We start from the raw sequence: 25,159 nt of genomic DNA, 5'->3' as shown, positions 1-25,159 counted from the left end.
GTGAAGGTCAACTGCAATTTAGACATTTTGTTTTTGTGTTACTGTGATCATTCAATATCCAGGCCGCGGGTTTGCTTTGTTCGAGCGCGCGATTCCCGCCTCGAACGCCTTAAGCGTATGATCACGAGCCGCTGACCATGGTGTATGCTCTGCGTACGGCTAACGATTGGCTCAGGCCGATCGAGATTTAGATGTCAGCCGCACGCCACACACACGCCCCACCGCTCACTCCCATTAGCTGCCCACAGTTTTACAACATACCCTATCAAAGCTGTGTTTGTGTTCCCTAATTAGCCCTGTAATTTTACATTATCACTACCCTCTAATTAAGTACTTGTGCTGTTGTGCTATATGGTTAAAGATAAACACTTTTTCTAACAGTATTTCACGGATATGTTCTGAATTTTCATGTGCTAATAATAATTTGGTAATTTAAATCCCGCAGAGCAGTTGTTCGTAATGTTGAACTATGTTTAGTTGTTATTTGTTCCTTATTCATGAAACGACCCAATAGTATATATGTTATATCTTTTTCCTTAGATTTCGATGTTTAAACTGAATATCCTTTGTAAGCCCTAATTCCAATATAAGGAGAAAAATTCCCATTCGTTTCATATAAACTAACACAATTTGAAGTAAGAAGTGGTACCACCAGTCAGCCAGCTCGGGGGTCACTTTGACGTTCACACGCTCTGTATAAAAGGGAGTTATGTTTGTTTACGTGGTTCACTCGTGTGCCCCTCTCTCTCGAATAGTATTAAATTGGCACTAGCTGGATTATCGGCACCAGCTAGTGAAAGTGGGTTTTCTCGGGGTTCTCCCGTTTCCCCCACATCTAAATTCTGACATTGGATCTATAGATCCAAGCCGCCCTGATGGACCCTAAGTCATGCATCGGCCGTTGTTTCTGTGGTATCATTCATTCACTCACGCATCACCTCGGGTGTGTGGTTTCAGTTCGCCGGTTTTTCGTCTTCTTTGCTTACTCAGAGTTCGTAACGTACATCAAGTTTTTGTTTTTGTTTGTATTTTGTTTTTTTTTCGAGTAGCTTTACCATATTCTTAATTCATGAGTGGGGCAAAGAGAAAGTCCATCTTTCTGAGCACCCCCAGTTATCTCTATCTCTTCTGAGGATAGAGAATTTCAAACCGAAATTACTGTCAGTTTTGTTGTTGTTGTTGTTATACACGGCTCACTTACGACTTTTACGACGACGTTTAGGAGTTTTCGAGCTGTGCAGACGTGTTTAATACTTGTGCGATAGTGCGAAAATTGGTTTAGCGTAATCTCCCTTATTTCTGTCTTGACCCACATTCTTAGAGTGTACGTGCTCGCCCTTGGGAACGTTTCATAGCTACCCAGGCTCATGAACCTGATATTTCTAAACCATAAGTCTGAAAATAACTTGAGATCGGTCCATGATAACCAGAAAGAGAAATACTCGATCTACATGTGAACCATTACCGACCTCAGATCAGATTAATTTACTTCAAGAAGCCGTATAATGTTGTTCATTCAGTAAATCCGAATCAGCCAACATCCAGCTTTCAACTGACGACAGCGATAACAGTCCTTGCAATTCCCCCAAGGATTGTAATACCGACCCCGAGACAAATGAACTCATCGACCGACCAAGCAAGTTAACTCCTGACCAAGCCTTGCCCACTTCCAAGACTTCTATTGATCCTGCACCTTCCATTACTCAACAACCCACCCCAAGATGCCATCAGCTATTATTGTCGAATGCATTCCAGCCACTACCAGTATCCCGGAAATCGCTAATGAACTTAAAAACTTATTCCCACGAATAGCATTCAACAACCTCAGACGACTCCCCAGAGGAGGGGATGTTATCAAATGCGCTGATCCACATGGATACGCAACGTTACTTAACCCCTGGCCTAATACTGCTTTTAAGGGCGCTAACATCTCAACTCGTGCTGGTAAAGCTCCCTGGTAAAGAAGTTATAATCTGAAGTATCCTCTTCGATGTGACGTTGGACGAAGTCAAGGAAGAACTCGTAGCCCAGGACACTCATAATAATAAAATTGACCGTATCAAATCCCCCAGAACTGGCCTATCTACTCCACTGGTGAAAATCAGGATCCTTATTGTCAAGGATGCAGAAAAAATATTGTTATCAGGTGTTATTCTCTACTATTCTCACCACCAGGTAGAAGAAGTCAGGAACTCTGCCCCAGAATCATCCAGTGCTACAAATGCTAACGCTTTGGGCACACCGCGATGGTGTGTCGATCATCCGTTCGGTGCGTTAGGTGCAGCGGCCCTCATCAGGTTTCAATGTGCCCTAACAAGAGAGAAGTCACCCGGTGTGCTAATTGCAACGGGCCCCACGCCTCTTCCTACCGAGGCTGCTCCACATTTCAAGCAGCCCTTCGTGCGCAGCTGACTTCACTTCCCAATACACAAACTACCAACAATGTTAAAAAATCTATCCAGTTTGCTACACACCACTAGTTTCTGAATCCACTGAGAAGCTACCCACCAGAGAAGTCTCACGTCCATCAAGACTACCCAACCTTACAGCCAAGAAAACTTATGCTGAGGCAGCCGCTCCAGTTGATCTTGATGTTTTTAAAAGCTTTACTGATAAAAATGTTTAACGATGTTATCCGTACAACTGTGATAATTCTCTCTGACGTTCTATCCGAACTCTACGACAAGGACTTTAAAATAGACCAAGTCGCTCATTTAGTATGCAAAAGCGCCAACGATCACCTTGGCACCAATTCAGTTCTAAATCCCGTACGTCTTGGCATTCAACTAGAACAGAAAAAGAGGTGTCAAGGATATCGAATAAAATCCTTCCTTGACGACCTGTAAGTTCACCACTTTTGATTTTGGCTTTTTTTCATCCCTTTGTATTTCTCTTTTTTAATTTCTTTAAATTATAGAAATGGTGATCATAACACATATTAATGTTTGTGGAGGTTTATACCAAAAAACATACGAAATTCTCCAGTTACTTAAAAAATTAACACCGATATTTTACTTTTAAATGAAATATTACTAAAGGAAAATACTAATTTTAACATTCCTGGTTATGTTATGAAACATATACCTCTCAGCCATAATTGTCGTGGTATTGCAATACCGTACCTTAACTCTTTGGTAATCTCTTTCTCCAAACTCACGTACATTATTGATAATGAACTCATCGTTTGTCAAATACACACTTCATCTACCCCTGTTACCTTAGTTGCTATGTATGTCTCCCCTCGAACTAAACCCGATTTAAACACTTTGCAATATTTCTGTAATTCATTTCCGAACTCGATTACCATAGGCGACCCAAACAGTAAACACATTGACATTAACTGCTGAACAACTAATCGTAATGGAATCTTACTACACAAATTCATAGAAAATAATAATCTTGTCACTTTAAATAATTATCAAGCCGCCCACACGCATAATAATGGCAGCGAAGACATCCTTGACTTAGTAATTGCCTCCATCTAACTAATTTTCAGGTTCTTGATGATGTCGGAAGTGGCCACTACCCTATTCACATTCAAATTTTCCCTAATCTCTTTCCGAAATCAAACATACGACCGCTAAGACCTGATTACTCTCACTTTGATTGGACTCAATTTAATAACCAGATCTAAAATCAATTACTTTTAACTAAGACTGCATCCTTCTGCGAATCTGACATAGATAATTATGCAGTCCAGATTACCAATGCCATAAATCAAGCTATCCAAAAAAACCATACCTAGCACAGAATACAGTACTATCCCCACTTCCTGGAGAATTAACCCCTAATTGCATCAAACAATCATTCACAGATGCCGACTAAGACGGCAGTTCATATCTTCTCGTAACCCAACCATTTAAACTCAAATTAATAACATCAACAATAGGATCAAAACCCTGATCAAATCTCTCCAAACCCATAATTGGAACCAATTCTGTAATACCATCGAAAAGTCCTATCCAAACCCTACTCTCTTCTGGAGAAAGGTTAAGTTCATTACTAATACTCAACCTAGCATTAACTATCTTGAAATCAAGTATAACAATATCTCAGCAACCTTTGATCTCAACAAAGCTAATCTATTTACCAAATATTTCATGAACACCTTTCTCACCCCAAACGTCTCATCCTTTAATCAATCTCACTACTACCGAATTATCCAGACCGTGAAATCAAACTCTACTATATTCTCCCTCGATTCCCTATTAATGTTAATCTAGATAATCAACCTTCTTATTACACTCGTCCTATAACTAGATCTGAGATTAGACTTATCCTAAAGAAAATTAGAAACAAAGCTCCGGGACCTGACAGTATTAGTAATCTAGTTCTTAAAAACCTGTCCGACACTAATCTTAACCACCTCGTTTCAATCTTTACTCTCTCCCTGTTCTCAGGATACTACCCAAACATATGGAAATACGCTTTAATTAAAGCCATCCCCACAAAAGACAAAAATCTTAAAAACCCAAGTAACTACAGACCGATCAGCGTTCTAAATACCCTTGGCAAACTCAAGGAAAACTCCATTACCAATAGAATTTCTTGTTTCCTCGAGATCAATAACCTGATTAACGAAAATCAAAATGCGGGGAAAAAAACGTAGACAAACTACTGATCATCTTGCCTGTCTCACTGAATCAGTGTTTAAAAGATATAACCGGAAACAAACAACCATCGCTACCTTTCTGGACGTTCAAAAAGCATTCGACTCAGTCTGGCATGATGGCCTACGCCACAAAATATTAGCCCTTGGCATTCAACATATCTTTGTCCGATGGATATCCAGCTTCCTTATTAACCGTAAAGCAAGTGTTAAAATAAATACTTCTGTTTCACACCCATTAAGCCTAAACGCAGGTGTGCCTCAAGGGTCCGTACCACCCAATACTTTATAATATATATGTTAATGGCATACCTTTTCCCCCTCTAAACTCCACCCTTATATCCCAATATGCTGATGATATCGCTATCTGGAGCACCTCTTGCAACCCCCATACTGCAGCCTCTAGGGTTCAAGCAACCCTTGATGCAGTGTGGTGTAATAAATGGCGTGTCGTCTTGAACCCCAAGAAATCACAAACTATCGCTTTTCACAGGAAAATTAATAAGTGCAGGAAAAATTGAAAAATATACAACTTAAACTCAATAACACTGATATTAACTTTATAAAGTCCATCACTTTTCTAGGCCTTACCATGACTCAAAACGTATCCTGGACACAACACTTTCAGAAAATCACTATCCAAGCAAGCAAAATAATTTTTTTTTCTCAAACGAATTAGTAGCCCTAACACGTGCTGCTCTCCCAAAATCATTCTTGCCATATATAAAGCATTCATCAGACCCCTTTTCGAATATGGTAATGCAGTTACGTGTAACATGACTTCTAAACAATATTCTGTATTACAGAACCTTCAAACCGCACCATTAAAATCGCTTACCGTCTTCCTAATTACACTCCCATATCATACCTCAACTCTTTAACTCAGATATTATAAAGTCAGGACAGATTCATGAAACTTGCCGATCGCTACTACACTAAAGCCACTGACAGAAACCTCCGAACACGCCAATTATTTCAACTGGCAGACACACCTCAAGCTTGGGCAAAGTACACATCACCATTAAACTGGAGTACCAGCCACACTGACTTCTATTAACTGGTACCGATGAAACAGACCTTATTTTGTTACCTATTTATATGTCATTAATATTTTATATTTTAGGTCAGGCACTGGGTGGGTAGATTTTTCGGCGCCCACCCAGTGAAAGTGGTTTTCTCCGGGTACTCCGGTTTCCCCCACATCTAATTTTTTGCAATTGGATTTACAGATCCCCGGCACCCCGGCTCTGAAAGGACCTACTGTTTCTATTTCTCCTTCCTTTTTCTTTCACTCTCTGCTCCTGTCTTCTTCCCCCCCCTCTCTTCTTTTTCTTTTCTTTTTCTCTCTTTCTTGACTTATGTCACCAGTTCTCTTAAGAATGTGTGACCTACTGCAGCCTTGGTCTCCCTGCTCCAGATTTTTGATGAAATCGTCCTCTACGTACCAATCACGCTGTCCTGCTCCTCGACTGTACTTTCCTATTTTATCGGTACGCTTTGCCACATACAATTCAAGTGTTTTCACCTCGGGTTCATACCTCTCTCCTCACGACTCGTTTTATCCAGTAATGCGTGTGGAGCTGAAGAGAAACAACAGTTTCTGAGCGCCCTGGATTTGCTTTTAGAGCCCCTCAAAGGTCTTTAAAATCCAAACGACTACCAAGTTAATAATAATTACGCGGCTCTCGCTCTCTCTTGTACTCGGCCTTACACTGGAACACACACTCAGTTTGGATTAATCAAAATCAAAATCAGCGACTCGTTTTCAAACAAGGACACCAACACACCAACAGTCAGACATCACCCACCAAAACATAAACTGATCATACTACACATAAGGTTGATTATGCAACACTACCTGCTACCCAAGAAGAAACAGCGAGTAGATGGTCCTACAAACACATGTGGTGCATGTGAGAAGGACAGTAGTGATTGTGATGGTAAGAATGCGGACACGACTAGTGCGGGACCTCAGCCGCAAGAGGGCTCCACTCACACCCAGGGTGCAAAACTACTACCAAGAACCAAGGACTTGAGCCAGCTTCCAGATAGTGGTCCTACCTGTCGAGACATAAAGAGATACCCGGCCACAGAATACAGCGGCCAGTCAAAGTCATTCAACAAGAATTGGCGTCATCAGCACTTGTGGTTGGAGTACTCTGTAACCCAAGATGCTGTATTTTGCTTCGCATCTCGTCTTTTCAGTCACACACACTTCAGTAAAACTGAGTAGTCCTTCACCCATGGAGGCTTCTGGAACTGGAAGAAGGCGACCACATCACTGAAGTCCCATGATAACTCTGCAGGACACACGTTTGCCATGCAAGCTTGGGCAGAGTCTAAATTGCAGAAAACAAAGGGTGCAAGGATCCAACATGCTCTCGATGCAAGTCATGCTAAAACTGTGGAGGAAAACCGACATTACATAAGAGCCGTGATAGATGCACTGCTCTACACAGCCTGCCAGAATAAAGCCCAAAGAGATCACAGGGAAGGTAGTCAGTCAGATAACAGGGGCAATTTCCTGGAACTTCTTGACATAATTTCCAGGTATGATGAAATCGTGAAGAAGAAGCTGAGTAGTACTGGCAATGTTTAATACATGCACCATGATATCCAAAACGAACTGCTTGACGTCATCACTAGAATGATCAGGAATGATATCAGCAAAGCTGGTCATGGAAGATAAGCATTTTGCTTTAATGGTGGATGAAACAAAGGATTTGAGCAAACAAGAACAGCTGTTCATTGTGGTAAGGTACCTCCACCAACAGAGTCTTCACGAGGAGTTCCTGGACTTTACAGCTGATGAGGGTCTGGATGCAGATTTATTGCTCAAGAAAGTCATGGAGACTCTGACTAAAAGTGGTATTGAAAACAATGCTTGCATTGACCAGTGCTATGACAGAGCTGCAGTCATGTCAGGGCACATCAGTGGCGTACAGGAGAGGTTCAAGAGAGAGGTGTCTCAGGCTGTGTATGTCCACTGTTATGCACACAGGCTCAATCTTGTGCTAATTGATTGTGTGCACAACGTCCAGGCTGCAGCAGAGTTCTTTGTGACAATTCAGAAGCTGTACAAATTCTTCTCTACATCGGTTGTGCATGAAGAATTTCTGAAGGTACAGAAGGAGCTTGAACCCGTGAGCCAGCACATAGAGTTGAAGTGACTGTCAGACACAAAATGGGCCTGCCAACATGCTGCTTGTCTAGCTGTGAAAAGAACCCTCCCTGCCATTGTGACAACCCTAAAGCGTCTTGTGAAGGGGGACAATGTCCACAGAGTCACTAAATCAAAGGGCCTGTGCATACTCCTAGATCAGCAGTTTGTAACCAGTCTAGTGGCCATAGAAAAACTACTACTGATGACAAAACAGCTATCAAACCATCTTCAGTCACCTAACCTGCAGCTGGCCCCTATCAAACCATCTTCAGTCACCTAACCTGCAGCTGGCCTCTGCAGAAGACCTAGTACAATCTGTCATCTATGGTCTCTCAGAAATGAAACTAAAGCAGCATGGAAAGACTTGGAAGGGTCTGCTGAGGATATGTGTAAGAAAGTGGGAATACGCACTGAGACGGTGCATCAAGGTAAACAGCGAACTGCCCTCAGACACCTGGACAAATTCATAATCACATCTAGTACTGGCCAAAGAGATGAACCAACACCAGATGCCAGGAGACACACCTTCTATGCCATCATAGACAGGATGCTCAACGAGCTGAATAGAAGATTCTCCTCTGATGCCTGCAGTGTTCTGATGGGTGCAACTGCATTGAACCTCAAATACTCCACATTTCTGGGCAAGCAAGCACTCTTAGGAATGGCAGCAAACTATGGTTTGGCAAAGGATGACCTCACAGTAGAGGTCCACTAGTTAAACCGACTAATTGCCAGGAAGAAAGACAAGGAACATGAAGTATCCACACCATCGAAGCTTGCAACCATGCTGGAGCCATACAAGGATGCCTTCATGGATCTCCACAAACTTGTATGCATCGCTGTGACCCTGCCTGACACTTCAGCTGCCTGTGAGAGAACTTTCTCATGTCTGAAGCTTTTCAAAACATACTTGCGCAACAGCAGTGGTAACAATCGCACCAGCAACCTTGCTGTCATATCAGTAAACTCCAGGAGGGCAAAACAACTCGATATTGATACTTTTATAGACACATTTGCTGCCAATCACCAGAACAGGCGCATTGTTTTGAAGTATTATTGACTATAAACACAACATGATGAAAGATAGTTAGCCTGACAGTGACCTTGCTTTTCCTAAGAGTGTATTAACTTCACATGGGATAATTCGTTTCTGCTATGTAAACTTTGTATTTATGTAATATTTATTTTATTTGTAGCTTTACTCTTAATGGTATATTAAATGTTCAATCTAAGCTGATCTTGATTTTCTTTATTATTATGTATTACCTTGGGTGGAATTTAGGTAAGCTTCCTCTTTTACATATACGCGTATTTTCATAAACAGATTATTTCTAATTTGTAACAATGAATTATTAATCAGAGTATGAGATTCCAATGAAAACTGCATTGAAAACGCAGTTCAAAATAGCACACCTTTCTGAAATGTACCTTGGTATTTACATTATTATAATTTACAGTCTATACTTCATATTGATGACATTTTGGGAAGCCCCTCCACAGTTTACCTTCAAACATACGAAACCGAAGACCATTGTGCCATATAGTGGTCGAATGCTTTCTCGATATCAAGGAAGCAGGCGACAGTGTATTCTTTTTTATAAAAGGTGTTTATTATTGTTTCAGTTAATCTAATTAAATGATCTGTTGTTTGTCTATATTTTCTAAATCCGCTTTGTTCTTCTTGTAATTTTGAATTAATCTCCAAAAATGTGGAGAGTCTATTAGTTATTATTCTTTCAAGAATTTTGCCTACACAGCTGGTCAGGCTGATCGGTCGATAACTGTTTGGTTTATTGGCTGGTTTTCCTTCTTTGCGGAACATTAAAATATTAGCTTGCTTCCAAGAAACTGGAATGTATTTAGAGTATAGAGATAAATTAAATATGGGTAATAGGTGGTCAAATAATTTTGGAGTGCCTTTTCTGAAAAGAATTGTTTCTATTCCATCATTTCCCGGTGCTTTGTTTTTTGAATTTTTGATTGCTTGTTCAAGTTCATTTAATTTGATTTTTTTAGTGCGCAGTTGGGTATTGTGGTCATATGTTGCTGTTTTTAATGTTGACTGGAAAATGTGGTTTATATAATTCTATGTTATTTGTTACGTGGTTGTTTACTTTATTGTAGTAATAGTTGTACATGTCCGAGTCATTGTGTGTTTTAAATATGTTTTGTAATTGATGTTTGAAGGCTTCTGCCTTTTCTTTGTTGGTTTGTGCCAAGGTGTTGTTATATTCCACTGTTGAGTATTTTCTTGTCGTGGGTTCATTTGCGAATCTTTTTAAGTGTAGCCAGAACTTACTGGGGTTTGTTTGTTGGTTTAGTTGGGAACAGAGGTTGTTCCGTTTTTCTTGTTTTAGCAGTTCAATTTATGCTCTAATTTTATTTCTAATGTTGTTAATTTGTGTTTTTATTTCTTGTTCTCTTGTTGCCATGAATAATCTTCTTAATTTCTCTGTTGTTTTATCATTGTTAATAGTTGTTTGGTTGGTTTCCATGCATTGTTTGTGGTTGTGTATTGTTGTTTTGGTACCGTGTCCGTAGCTGCTTTTAAAAGGCACTCCATGATTATTTGACTGTAAGAAACAATTTCTGATTCATTGTTTGCTGTATGTATAATTTGGTCTAGTAGTATGTTGTCTAATACTTTTTGAAATTCTTGCCAATTTGCTTTTTTGTAATCAAATTTGTCTTGCTTACAGATTTTATCTTTATGGAGGGTGAGATCGAAGACACACCATATTGGGAGATGGTAGCTGTCAACATCGTTTCCCACGTTAAAATTTATTAGCTTTTGTCTAACATTAAAGGAGGTGAGACAGATGTCTAAGATATAATTTGAATTTGTTGCATAGGTAATATGGGTTGGTGTATTATCATTAATAAGGGATATGTTATTGTTACCTATAAATTGTAATAGAAGTCTGCCATTGAAGTTAGTGGATTTTCATCCAAAGTTCTTATGTTTGCTATTGTATTTTGGTTGTGGGAAAAGATGTTGTAGATCAGATTTATGTCTGTGCACTTAGTTGGAGAACACTATAATCCTGCTATTGTTATTATCGAGTGGTTTCCTAAGAGGATATCAACCACTATATTTTCATTGTTTCTGTTCATTTGGATCTCAGTAACTGAAAGATGATTTTTATTTTGTAACATAATTCCTCTGTTGGTGTCATGATTATTTCTTCTATTTCTTCTTATTGACGTATAGTTACATATTTTCAATCTATTCTTAGAATAAATTAGTGTTTCACTTATAATAAGAATATCAGGGTTAGTATCTGTTATTAAGTCTTCGATCTCGTGTTTCTTGGAAGCAATTGCACCTTAAATGTTGATGCTTAGAGCTGTGAATTTAAGATTTTAGCATGTATCCTGTGATTGTTGTTATTAGTTGCGGTATGTGTGGTGTTATGTGTTTTTTAGCTATATTTATGAAAAGGTCTATGCTATCTTTTGATTGGGTTGATTTTATAAATTCTATAATGAACTCTGTAAGAACGTTTTTAATTAAGACTTGTTTTGTCGTTTGTGTTTTCTTTTACTGTAAGATTGTTGTTTTCTTGGATGTTTGTTGTATCTGTGATTTTGTTAAGTTTTTGTAAAGTGGTTACTGTTTTGGTTGAATTTTGTTGTTCTTTAGTTACTGGTTTTGGTTGTGTAGTGTTTTCTTTCAACTTTTGTGCATATGTAATTGGTTCTGTAGTTATGCATGTTTGTTGTGTTATTGTGTTTGGTATGTTATCTTGTGCTGGTTTTATTGTTTTGATTTCATAGATGCTGTTTATATTTGTCGCATCCATTATAATTTGCTGTATGTGTTTCTCCACAGTTACAGCAGTTTGGTGTGGCTTGTTCTTTTTCACAAGCAGATATGTGGTGTTCACCGTCACATCGCAACACCTCGGTGTTGCTCGACATGCTGCTGAAACATGTCCATATCTTTGGCCATTAAAACACTGTATAATTACTACTGCTGGTGTTTTAGTTGTTCCACTTGGAATTTTTGGTACCACAAAATGATACCATTGTTTATCAGTTCCAAGATATTGTAATGTTGTTCCATGTCTACTCTTATTAAATTTGTTGCTTAATTTGTGACCTTGGATATAATTCTTTCCACTTTAGTGTATGGTATATTTAGATTGTGTAATGCTTGCTCAATATCCTGTTTTGTTATGGAGTGGTATATATAATTATTTTCTTTTCGAGGTATATACAAAACAAGAACGTATGTAACATCATTTGCCTTACTGAAAGATGTGTTTCGACATTTTGTTTGTTTGTTTTCTTAAATTTAGCACAAAGCTAATTTAGTAGTGTAAGGCTAGAGGGAAGACAGGTAGTCATCACCACCCACCGCCGACTCTTGGGCTACTCTTTTACCAACGAATAGTGGGATTGACCGTCACATTATAACGCCACCATGGCTTAAATGGCGAGCATATTTGATGAACGAGGTTTCTTTTTTCTAAATAAATAAGTTTATTACTTTCAGCATCCTCTCACTCTAATATCCCCGATCAGATTTTACAAAATTAGTGGCGTTTCGATAAAAATGGAACGTAATCAAAAATTTAAATCATCAACAAATTTTCTTCAAGTGTCACACTCCAGTAATACCGAAACATCATATAATTACCCTTCACAAGAAGACCATTGAAGCAAGTGTATTAGTTTTAGCGATCTCAAATTATTCTAGACAAGTCACAATAATGTATTTGTTTGTTTTGGAATTTTGCACAAAGCTACTCGAGGGCTATATGTGCTAGCCGTCCCTAATTTAGCAGTGTAAGACTAGAGGGAAGGCAGCTAGTCATCACCACCCACCGCCAACTCTTGGGCTACGTTTTTACCAACGAATAGTGGGATTGACCGTCACATTATACACCCCCACGGCTGGGAGAGCAAGCATGTTTAACGCGACGCGGGCGCGAACCCGCGACCCTCGGATTACGAGTCGAACGCCTTAACACGCTTGGCCATACATGTAACGACAAATGCAAAACAAATTTGTACTTTTAATGAGTTGGTTATGGAGGGTCTCCAATTCGTGAATTTCAAAAGAAAACAAGGAAGGTAAATACCCAATTTAAACGTATTTGTAGTATGGAAAGTATTAAAGATATAAAGCGATAAAGATATTACTGGCAAACTGCCAAGAATAAAAAATATAGTAGTTATCGTTAACAAATGAGTGTTGAAACACGTGTGAAGGGCTTTCTGATTGGTGGAAATAAGCTCACGAGTTGAATTATACAGACATAGGATATAATAATTAGTTGAGAAACGTATAAAGAAACCAATCGAATTCAAAAGATTAGATGACTGTTAATATATATTATGTGGATTAACGCTAGAGTTAGTTAAATATGTAATGTGTAATTTTTAAGTTTGATTCAAATTTAAATAGTACATTGGATGTCAACTCCAGCCAACAGTGGATCATATAAAAAGTAGTAGGACTACTGTTCATTCTACAAAACGATCATTGATTCCATTTATTACGACTTGTTTTGCTTACTCAGTCTTAAGGAAACCTGTATTGATTGGTTCAAAAATTGTCGGACAAGGCTCTCTCTTCCTTGGTATGAATCAAGATGGCATTGAGACAGTTTGTAGCTAACATTCTCGAAAGAGTCAAGAAGCCTTTTAAAAAATGATTTTATTAAGAAAAATAGCCTTCAAACAATACTTAAAGTTGTTTTTGGATAAATATATGTACATATATCTATTGTAAAATATGTTTATTATAGTAAGTACGGAGGCATTAATTCAAAGAGACTTAGGACAACTATTCACAAATGATAATATTTTAAAAGAAAATCTGAATGAGTGGTTGAGGAAAATAAACCTTAAGCTTAATCTCAAGAAATGTAAACTGTCCCAGAAAACATTGTCAGCAAAAGAGGAATGTCCAGAGATCCATCTTTGATTGAATTTGTTCATTATTGGCCAATACTTAAGAACTTGAGAGAGGTAAGAGCTTTTTGTTGTTGTTTTTGGGATTATCGTCGTTGTCTAAATTCATTCTCTAATAAAGCTTTTAACCTACCTCAGTTATTTCAAAAACTCAATTAGTTTTGTTTGAATGCTGATTATGTACAAGGGTTAACAATCTGGAGAAAGAGCTGGTATCAACACATCACAAATAGTACGTTACTGTATATTATAGCACAACAATAAGTGCTGCAGAAGGTTGTTATGACCTTTAAAAAAATCTACTAATTATTTGACGAGATCTAAGTCATTATGACTGTCATCTGTTTGGGCAAAAATTCACACTTCGGACAGAGAAACAAAACTAATTTTGCGATATAAGAAACAGCAAGATTAAAGAGAGCGATGTTATAAATGGAGAACAAAGATGATTGTTCTGTTCAGAGAAAGGAACAACTACAGTCATGTTGTGTTTGAAAGAAATCTAAAATAATTGAGTATTGATAAAACAATGATGAAAGCTACATAACGGAACAGTAGAGACGGTAATGTTGTCGTTTCAAATTTTGTCTTTCTCGAAATCTAACCTACAATTAGACATCTAACATATTTTATTTTAATTTCAGAAAATCGAGTTTCTAACTTTGATATTTCTCGCTCAAAAGATGTTGACATATTTATATATGTCATGAAAAAGATATTAATTTATTTAGTTTTAGCAGAGAAGTGACAAGCTGGAGTATGCAATACAACCTGATAGCTGCCACAATTAATTCAGAAATGGTTGATAATTTGGGTTTTGTCACAGCTATAGAGGTGAATATAGTTATTGTGATAAAAATAATTTCAGAAATATACTAATAAAGGATAAAAATATCTGTCATTAATGTTAATTTCACTTTCAAATAATTTAAAAAGTTTTGTTTATTTTATTTTAACAATTAAAAATCATCGTATACATGATAAAAGTAAGCGTATAGTAAAATATAAAAACCAGTAGGAATTCTGTCAGATTTAATTTAGAAAGCATACGTATTTATACATACTTATCAACCTTCAATACACTCAACTGCCTCTTAAGACATAACTCATAGTTTTCAATTCCCAGGAAAAGCTTTTTTTCTGTAACTTAAATATAATTGCTCAAATGTTCATGAAAATGGTCTTTTTATTATTCCCCTTCGAATGCAGATACAGATACTACGAATGTGTAGGCACTATTTTTTTCCCATAAACTTTTGTATAGCTTATGTAAATTTGTAAAACACTTGATGTGTTTTCTTATACAAATACCGGCTTTGCCACTATTGACCATATAACATATTGTTCATATAATATACCTCAGAGCTAATAAAATGATATAAGGCTTCAGCTCCACTCTTTATGAAAAGCATACAGATGTTATGCACAACCTGCTTCTAATAAGGTTTCTGTAAACTTGCGTAATGCTTCTTGATGTAACACGTAAACTATTGGTTTCAATTTTTTGTACCTTGTTTTAATTGTTTCAAAAATCTTTAAATTCCTTCTTTTATTTTTTCTTTTAAATGTTATTGTAACGTTTATAATGGCAATGTGTATAATATTTAAAAAGGAAACTGTCTGTATTTTACCAATGTATCCAATCAATGAGATCCTTATACACTATTGTTTGAAATCAGTGTTAATTATTTTATTTTAAGGCGTAGAAAAAATAACTTATTTATATTACTTATTTAATATCCTTAGAATACATTGTTTAAATTCTTAGGTTTTATTTTGTTCTTATTTTTCATGGAATTATTTCATATTCCAAAGAAACCTCCCACTACCTTACGGCCCCGTGTACCCGCGTCAATAACACGTAATGGACAGACTAATCGAAATATCCTATCTCGATAACTAAATTTTAGCTTTTATGGCTCCTTGTATTTCGAGAAGTTAAGTGTGGCGTGACACACATTGGCTTTGAAACAGATTACGATGTTTGAAACTCTTCACTAGATACATTTCGATACATTTCTGAATGTGCGTAGATATTTTGTAAAACATGTAAGTACACGTAGATCCATTTAGAGTAGCTGGTGATGTAAAAATGGTTTCTGAAGCATATGTAAGATTTCTTAAGTGTAACAGAGAACCTTGGTATAAGAGCAAGTCTTCGGGATTCAGAGATATTCAGAGATGAAGACGTTTTGAATACTATAAGAGAATTCCTGGCGCCGAATTAGATGCAACAGTCTCATAAACGGTATCTTACAAAATTAGTGGCGTTTCGATAAAAATGGAACGTAATTAAAAAATTTAAATGATCAACAAATTTTTTCAAGTGTGACTAGTGTCATACGTTACACTCCAGTAATACCTAAACATCATATAATAACCCTTCACAAGAGAACCATTAAAACAAGTCTATTAGTTTTAGCGATCTCAAATTATTCCAGACAAGTCACAATAATGTAATAAAAGATTGTTTGTTTGTTTTGAATTTCGCGCAAAGATACTCGAGGGCTGTCTTCGCAAGCTGTCCCTAATTTAACAGTGTAATTGAAATTACAGAGGGAAGGCAGCTAGTCATCATCACCCACCGCCAACTCTTGGGCTACTCTTTTACCAACGAATAGTGGGATTAACAATCACATTATAACGCCGCCACGGTTGAAAAGGTGAGCATGTTTGGTGCGACCGAGATTCGAACCCGCGACTCTCGAATTACAAGTCGAACGCCTTAACACACTTGGCCATGCCGGGCCGATAGTGTTTTGTAAAACAATAGTTACTTAAACATCTATTTAGTGATAAAAATCAAAAACGTTGGTACGTCTACTCTCTATTATATTTTATTGTATACTTAAAAACATCAAATGTATCTGTATTAATATTTTTAACATTACAAAGTGAACTAATTGATTTATAGGAAACGTCAAGATAATCGTGTGGTAAAGAACTTAATACACCGGTTACAAGAACAATAAATAATTAAATCTGCGTCATTTCAAGAAGATTCAACCAATGTGATTGATGACGAAGAACCGTACAGTGATGGTAAGTTTGAACTTAATATGCCACCAATAAAAGCTCTAAGTGTATAATAATTTTACCTTTTATCAATAGTTTGAACTTACTCTTATTAACCATTCATGCTTATATGGTAAGTTTATGAATTTGGTATAAATTCATTGTTTCTAAGACCACGACATTTTTAATTTCCCGAAATCACGACTTACGTAAAAAAAATAATATTATTCTCATCATAAACTCCAGATACGTCATGAAACCAAAACCTAATGTATAAAAGTATTGATTGTATAGTTCGAACCTAATAGAAAATAAAACTTGTACTTAAGAACTAGGTTATAACACCAATAATATTTTGAGACATAGGAGGGCCGAAGAATTTCAAGATTATGTCAGATAAAATCCTAGAATATTTTGTTATTTTTAAAATCTTAAACATTTTATGTATAAATGTATAAAAATAACTGTCATAAACAGCGGTAACTTTTAGCAATATCTTGTCTCTCGTGAATTATATGTCTACAGTGTTTTCTTAAATCAAAACAACTGCGAATTAGTTTGTTTTTCAATTACACTTTTTACAATATACATCATAAATAATGTTTAAAAAGAGATTCCAAAAAAGCAGAATATCCAAGGTCCGCCCACCGCGATGTGTAATGTAAGTCAAAATTATGAAGTTTACCGAGCAGCCTGGTAATCTAGGTTTCTAAACTACTAATATTAGTAAACCAAAAAAACGCTACTAGTAAAGGAAATGACTTACGTCTTGTAAAACATATAGTAACTATTTTCTAAATGTACAACAGTTATTTTCTGTAGCATTAATTATTATTTTCTTATTCAAGGAACTGATAAAACTGACAGCTATGTTAGATAATTATTTTAGAAAGCGATAACAGACAAGCATATTGCAAGAAATTCTTTACCTTACGCAAGTTCTTCGGTATTGCAAAATAATAAAAAAATCCAATTTAAGATCGAAAATGTGTTGAAAATGAGTTGAAAATGAGTCCCAGGAAACTTATACATCAACCAAAGAATTCACACTTCTTGGAACTGAGCTCAACCAATCCAGAACTTTCATAATCATCATCAAATTAGCCTATATTTATATTTTTCAAGTGGATGAGTAAGATGATCCACGATGTATCGGAGAGACCTCTTTCAATTAGTTGACTAGAAGTAAACGTTGTATAAATCCAGTTTTATGTTTTAAAGTTTGACCAACTCTGAAAAAGACAAGCGTAAGCAGCTGTTGGAAATCCGTTTATTCATTCTATTGAATCACAATTTTCTGAGTATTTCATGTGTAACAAATGATTGAACCATGGAGGATAAGAACGTTTACCTGCAATGTAGAGTTGAATAAGCTACACTTGTCCTCTTAAATAAAACGTTTGTTTCAATTAAGCTCTATATCCTGTTTAGTTTCAATATCTTAAACCTATCAACAAACAGATTGACTACCTATCACCATGAGTGCAGTGGAACAATGTCATTAAATCTTTAAATAATCAAATATTTTTCACAAGTAAACTTAATAGATTTATACTAACAATCTTAATAGATTAATACTAATAATCGCGAATTCCTGAGGAAAGTTCTATTGTAAAATTTAATTACTAATCTGTTTGTATAAATAATACACTAACGGGTTCGAAATTTGCAATGGCGTAAAAACCAACCTTTCAAATAAGACTTGACACTTTAAGGAGTATTCCAGAAACTGGTGATGTTACATGACACTTTCAGAAATATTCCAGATACTCGTTCACGTGACACTTTCAGGAGTGATCCAGATGCTGGTGATGCTACATGACACTTTACGAAGTATTCCAGATACTCGTGATGTTAATTGACACTTTCAGGAGTGATCCAAATATCATAATGTTACGTAACACTTTCAGAAGTGATCCAGATACTGGTGATGTTACATGGCACTTTCAGGAGTATTCAGATACTTGTGATGTTACAAGAAGCTTTCAGAAGTATTACTGACTCTGGTAAAGTTACATGAAACTCTCTTTAAACAAACAAGAAATTTCTTATTATTTGAATCTTTAAATGCAATTTGTTGTACTATTTTTGTTGTTGTTGTTTTTATACAAATAATATTATCTTACATTGAATTTCTAGCTATATATTGGATACAACTTTCAGGAAAATTATTTTCGACTTTAATTCTTAAATTAGTTATCGAGACACATTACACCGAGAAGCTTTTTATTACCGCAAGTTTTGATTTCAGTTCCTCGTTTGACAGGGATCAAGCAGTCTTGTTTCTATTATCATGTGAGAAAGTGGCTGATAAAGAAACGAGAAATTTCTAGTTTAAAAATCTAAAGAAATCGGTTTCACTCTTCGCGTGGAAAGATGGTGTGTGACATATGAGTAATCTCATAATAACTCCGATCTAGCTCCATAACCTGATAAAGTATGTTTAAAACTTAACAAGTGTCCATAGTACTTTCAATCGATAAATGATGAATTGTGAAATAGAAACATTTATTTCTCTGTTTTGAACACCTTTTGTAAAATATGATAAAACATATTTTAACGAATTTGCAATTTGTATCAAAATAATCATAAATTGGTTAACGTCGACAAGGTTTTAAGGTCTTAATAAATCATGTCTAACATTCCTTCAAACTATACACGAATATTTTCTTTCAAATTATCTAAGAAATATTATTTGAATCATAATCAGGTTACACAGAAGACGATAAAATTTCGTGAATATTTTGTCTCACTTCCATATAATATTTTATACAATCAGTATATTACAAATAATATACTTTTAACAGTTTAACAGTTCTAAAGTCTGAAATTATTGAACCTTTCTCAGACATTCACTTTAGTAACACATCAATTCAATACATCTGCTTTCGCTTCTTCAGCATCCTTTTAGTAAGCAACGCAATGTCTTTCAGACATCTCACACTGTTAGTTCTTTTATATAAGACCTGTTCTTATTCACTAATCATCCTTTGTACACAGATTTTAACAGTTTATGAATTATGAAAAATATGATTATTTTGTAGTTCTCTACTCGATAGTTAATTGATTATTAGTTAACTGAAAACCTGTATTCAGTTGCTCATCTTCTTTTCTTCAGTCGTTTTAGCATCAGTCTTCTCGAGACCCGTCTTAATATTATTAATATTACAGTTAATAAAGATTTAGTGTCACAAATTTCAAGAAATATAAAACAGTGATATGCCCATCAAGGGTTAAGGTATAAAAATTAATTAACAATTAAAACTAAATAATTAAAATGGTTAAATATATTTAAAACCCAATAAAAATGGTCTGTATCTTCAGAAAGAGAATGTGATAAACAGAAAAAAAAACATCAACGTTGAAAGAACGGATTAGTGAGAAGTAAAAACAGAAAAACCTGATCTAACTTTGAACCATCCAATTTTATGAAACTATTCAAAGTTTACGAAAAGTAAAGAAAATGTTTTATTGCTATTAATCAATAGCAAATTATTATTAGAAAGTGTGTTGACTGTAAAGCACGAGAAGTTTATGCTGTTCTCTTACTAGAAAAATGTGCAAATTACAAGGTTAAAGCATCTATTCTCAAAGCATATGAGTTTGTGTAAGAGGCTTATCACCTAAGGTTTCGAGGCTATCGTTAGCAAGATAATCAAATTTAAATGTAATTTGCCCACGAGAAAGAGGTTTACTTTGAACAATGGTTAAATTATTTACTTTCTGGCAAAAGTTTCGACAAACTAAGATAATTATGACTAATTGAGGAATTTATACTCTGTGCAAGTAACGACCTAAAAACTTAGTTGAATCAAAAGAAAGTTGAAACACTGCAGAAAGCAGATGCTCTTTCTGATTATTGTACTTTGACTCATAAAAAGAAATTCCTGCAATCTCAGCAAAAACCTATATCTGTTCAATCCACCAAAGTTAAGGATTCTTCTAAAAAATTCAGCTTTTCTAGTTCGAAGTTTTTATGTAGTTGAAATAAAATTCATCAAAACCATTAAGACCAACCTGCCATTTCTGCAAAAGAAAACAAAAAAAAGGTCATTTTATATTTAATTATTGGTATTTGAAAAAGATAAGGATGCGACACCCAGTACGTTGGTGTCACATATGGATATAGTTCTACCAGAACACCTGATGTTGTTAATTTGGCTACTGATGTTATGGCCAATCTAGTTAGGGAGTAATTTAGACACTCGCTGGTTCTGTGTCTATAACAAACGGCATTGTTAATCCCATACGGATGCGTATTGTTCGTGCTACTGGGGAGATTAAATAATTTTTTAGAAGGTATACTGGCTATAAATTCGAGTTCTGCCACCAGTGAGTCTCTTATTGCTCAGGGTATTGAGGGTGGCTTTGTTAATGTTCCTCCTCATAACATTTAAATAGCATTATCAACAAGATTTCTTTCAGATCCAAAAAAATGTCTGAGACAGATCTATAATATAGATCCAATAAAAATATTTAGTTCCAGACTAGATATGAAGACTCAATATCGTTTATAAGTTTGCAAAACTTTTGTATATAAATGCTTATGTGTAATAATCGTTATTATAGATTGTATTATTATTTGCATATTAAACTGTATGTATCAATCTTGTTGGCAAATATTAAAAACTTTATACATCTCGAGATTTAATTAACTTATAAATTTAAATCACAATTTAACTGAGTTTCAGGCTATTTTAAAACGTATTACGTAACGTAATATATTAGATAAATTATAATACGTAAAATATTTTTTTCTGGTTTTCTTTGCAACTAGTACGATAACTGTATTTTATTTATGAATAAACTATGTTTGTATATATGTATTTTTCTTATAGCAAAGCCACATCGGTCTATCTGCTGTGTCTACTGAAGGGAATCGAACCCCTAATTTTAGTGCTGTAAATCCTTAAATTTATTGCTGTCCCAACTGGGGACTACAAATAAACTAGCCATACTAATACAATAGAAGACGAATGGGACAGAAAATTCGGAGGAATGGCCACAAATATTAGTCATATATATGTGTGTATGTTTGTTTTTTCTATATTTCTAAAGTAACATCAATACAATTCCTATGTGGCTTTGATGTATGAATACAGATATAATATAGTGCTCATTTTAGAATCTGCTATGAAGACAATTACTTGTTCTGTCAGTAATCAACCTATTAATTTTGTATATGAATTATTACTCCTTCTTAGGCGTTAGTATTAGTCCTATTGTATTTTAAGCACTGCATTATATATACATTCAAAAACAGAGTATCTGTATTGCAAGTGTTAGGTTAATAGTAATAACGATACTTTTGTTTGTTGTGACTAATGAACAATGTCAATAACAGAATACAACTGAGTAGAAACTATTCCAGAATTGGAATATGAGATGTTTATTTTAATTATTAAGTATAAGTTAAATACATAAATAGGTACCATGTATTATCATTGATTTGCCTGTCGATGCCCTCGTTCCGTTCCTTTGTTATGCAATCTTTGACCTAGTATATTTGAATAATGAATATTAGGTGGTACCATAACATTGTTTCAAACGTTTATATCTGTTAATTGTAAATTTGAAACACCCGTGAAAATTATAACATGAGATAGTTAAAATAAATTATTAAACTTAGTCTTTAACAGACTGTTGTAAAGTACAAGAAATGTTCACCAACATTTATAAATTACACAAAATCATACACACTGGATTGGAATGAACAAATACTGAAATGAAAATCATTTATAATAAGCTAATCAATAGCATTATAAACTATGATGCTTATGGTATATTGGTACTCCTAAAAGTTTGTTAAATATGTATAATACGTGTTAATTTTACTCACATGACAGCATACTGGGCTGTAACAAAATGTGAGAATCACAGAATTGTATAATTCATGTTACCAAAACAGTTTTAAAATCTTTGTGAGAAAAATATCATTGAAATAGTCACTTGATTTATAACTAATGGTCTTTTTCTTACTATGTTCATGTGTGTAGTTGAAAAACTTAGTTTTAAATATACATAAAGGTTTGAAGGACATGAAAATAAGAGTTTTAGGTCCAGGTAAACACAAAGTCAAAACATTTCATTAACTGGTATGTTGAAATAACCCATCCCATTTGTAAAAGTAACCATTTCTTGACCTTTGTTTTTTAACAAGCAGCAGTCTTGACATTAGACAAAGGTTTCTCTCAAAATTCTACTCATTTTAATTACATGAAGAACAAATGAATAGTACGTGACGAATTTACTGTTACATATTTATTTTAATATCAGTGTTTGTTTCAGTTAAACATATATTTATGTTTAAAAAGGAAAACACTTATACTGTTATCTCTGTATTACAAAATTCCTGCCTATTCACTAAAATTTCTCTAGTGTAAAAAACAATAACATAAATAGTATGTGAATACAAATAATTGTCAGTATTGTTGTGCAAAGTGAGATTTCTAGAAACTCACCATGAGCCGATAACATCAACCAGCACACCACTGAGCTGAGAGACAGTATATATTGTTGGTTTGTAATAGTTGATATATTTTAAACCTCGGAAGCTATAACCGTGATTAGTGCTTATTAATTGGGAACTTCAGATATTTGACCAGGAATGTTTGTAAATTTCGAACATTACATACCATTTAACTTCAGTGGATTAACATCGAATGCTAATATTTTTAGAAAGACATTATATAGTTTCAGCCATGAAAAATTCATGTGTCATCAGCAAAAAGCTAGCTAGCTTCTCGTTAAGTGAATTGTATCCATATCAACTCAGAAATATTTTTCTCGTCTTTAACATTCGATAAGGTATAAAGATATTCCAGATCATATAAAGTCTTAATACTATGAGTAAGTTTGCAAAACGTTTGAATATAAATCATTATTTGTAATAGCCATTATTATAAATAGTATTGTCTTTTATATATTAAAATATATTTGCATTAAGAAAGAAACCTGTGTGTATCAATCTTGTTGGCAAATATAATAAATTTGATACATATTGAAGTTTAATTAATTTAAAAATCCAAATTACATTTTAACTCAGTTTTATGCCATTTCAAATTGTAATACATAACATACTAGATTGGAGAATCATCCGAGGAAAACTATAATACAGAAAAAGTAAGTGTTGAAATTTTAAATTGGTTCTATAATAGTAAAGTTAAACTACAACCAAACCGAATAAATTAATGAAATCATACAAAGAATATCAACATAATAATATAACTTACTTTAGACATTATAACCGCGCATTATACGTAACTATGTACTAATAAAGCGAAACTGTATGTTAAATTATAACATACATCGTCCTTTTCAGGACGATGAATTATGTAAAGTAAATTATTCGTTATGATAACTGTCTCATTCGAGTAATGGATAATATTTGTGCACTGATATGTGTTATAATAGTTGTTCCTTTAACTTGTGAATACAAAACAGCAAGTGTGTTAAAATCATATAGAAACATTGTCTGTATAAAATAACAAATGACAAAATCTTCGGCTCATAGCATTACTGTAATAAGTAAGTATATTAAAAGTATCATAGGATACGTGTGTGAAATGACAGATTTCGTGAAGAACAGTAAAAATCATAGATATATGGATAGCATAAAGACAAACTAATGAACATGAAAGCATTGATGTTAAATTATTTTATGACAGTTTCGCCCTCTGACGGTGTGCCTGGTAACAGCTGCCCTAAATATTGACAGTAATTGTAAGATTCCAATCACTTTTGATTTCTTCAAAATCACAAAAATAGCTAGGATTAAACAAAAAGTCCACATAAGGGATTTTATTTTGATTTGTAAAAATAACATCTTTTTTGAAATATGTGCTTTATAATTTATAAAAATCTAAAACGAAAATGTGAATTACGTATTTATATTATTCACAAAAACTAAAGAAAAAGTCTTGTATATGGTTTGTTACAGTTGGTATACTATAAATTTCAAAAGCCATAGTTGTGATTAACGCTTATTAATTGTAAACTTCAAATATATAACGTGGAACATTTAAAGATTTCGAACATTACAAACCGTTTAACTTCAGTGGATTAACGTCAAAGGCAATCATTTTTACAAAGACGTTATATAATATTTCAGCTGTGAAAAACTGAAATGACAGTAGTGAATTACATATTTACATTATTCAAAACATAAATACGAATATTTTGTACATGGTTTTTGTTGAAGTAGGATTTTTCAATGAAATAACTATTCATAAAAATTAGAAGTTTTCTAGATACAGTCTGTTATACGTTCTAGTTAATATATGCCAAACAGGTATTTTCATAAAAATTCATTTTTTATACATAAAATTGATTGATTATGTGATCTGCAGGTCCGGAAATAGTTCACTACAGACAAACAGGAAACTGTGCTTTAAGAATGTTATATATTTTGATCAATTACAGTTTTCTTTTCTCTCTACGGATTAGACTAA

General features: G+C 34.6%; 1 pseudogene; it reads left to right on the top strand.

Annotated features, from left to right (window-relative positions):
- The first annotated feature begins 7,266 nt into the window (after nucleotides 1-7,266).
- LOC143257664 (zinc finger MYM-type protein 1-like) lies at nucleotides 7,267-8,832 on the top strand (annotated as a pseudogene).
- Nucleotides 8,833-25,159: the final 16,327 nt, after the last annotated feature.

The sequence above is a fragment of the Tachypleus tridentatus genome, chromosome 7 (genome assembly GCF_004210375.1).
Source record: "Tachypleus tridentatus isolate NWPU-2018 chromosome 7, ASM421037v1, whole genome shotgun sequence".
NCBI lineage: Eukaryota > Metazoa > Arthropoda > Merostomata > Xiphosura > Limulidae > Tachypleus > Tachypleus tridentatus.
The sequence above is the reverse complement of the archived record's forward strand: the minus strand, read 5'-3'. Positions and strand labels throughout refer to the sequence as shown.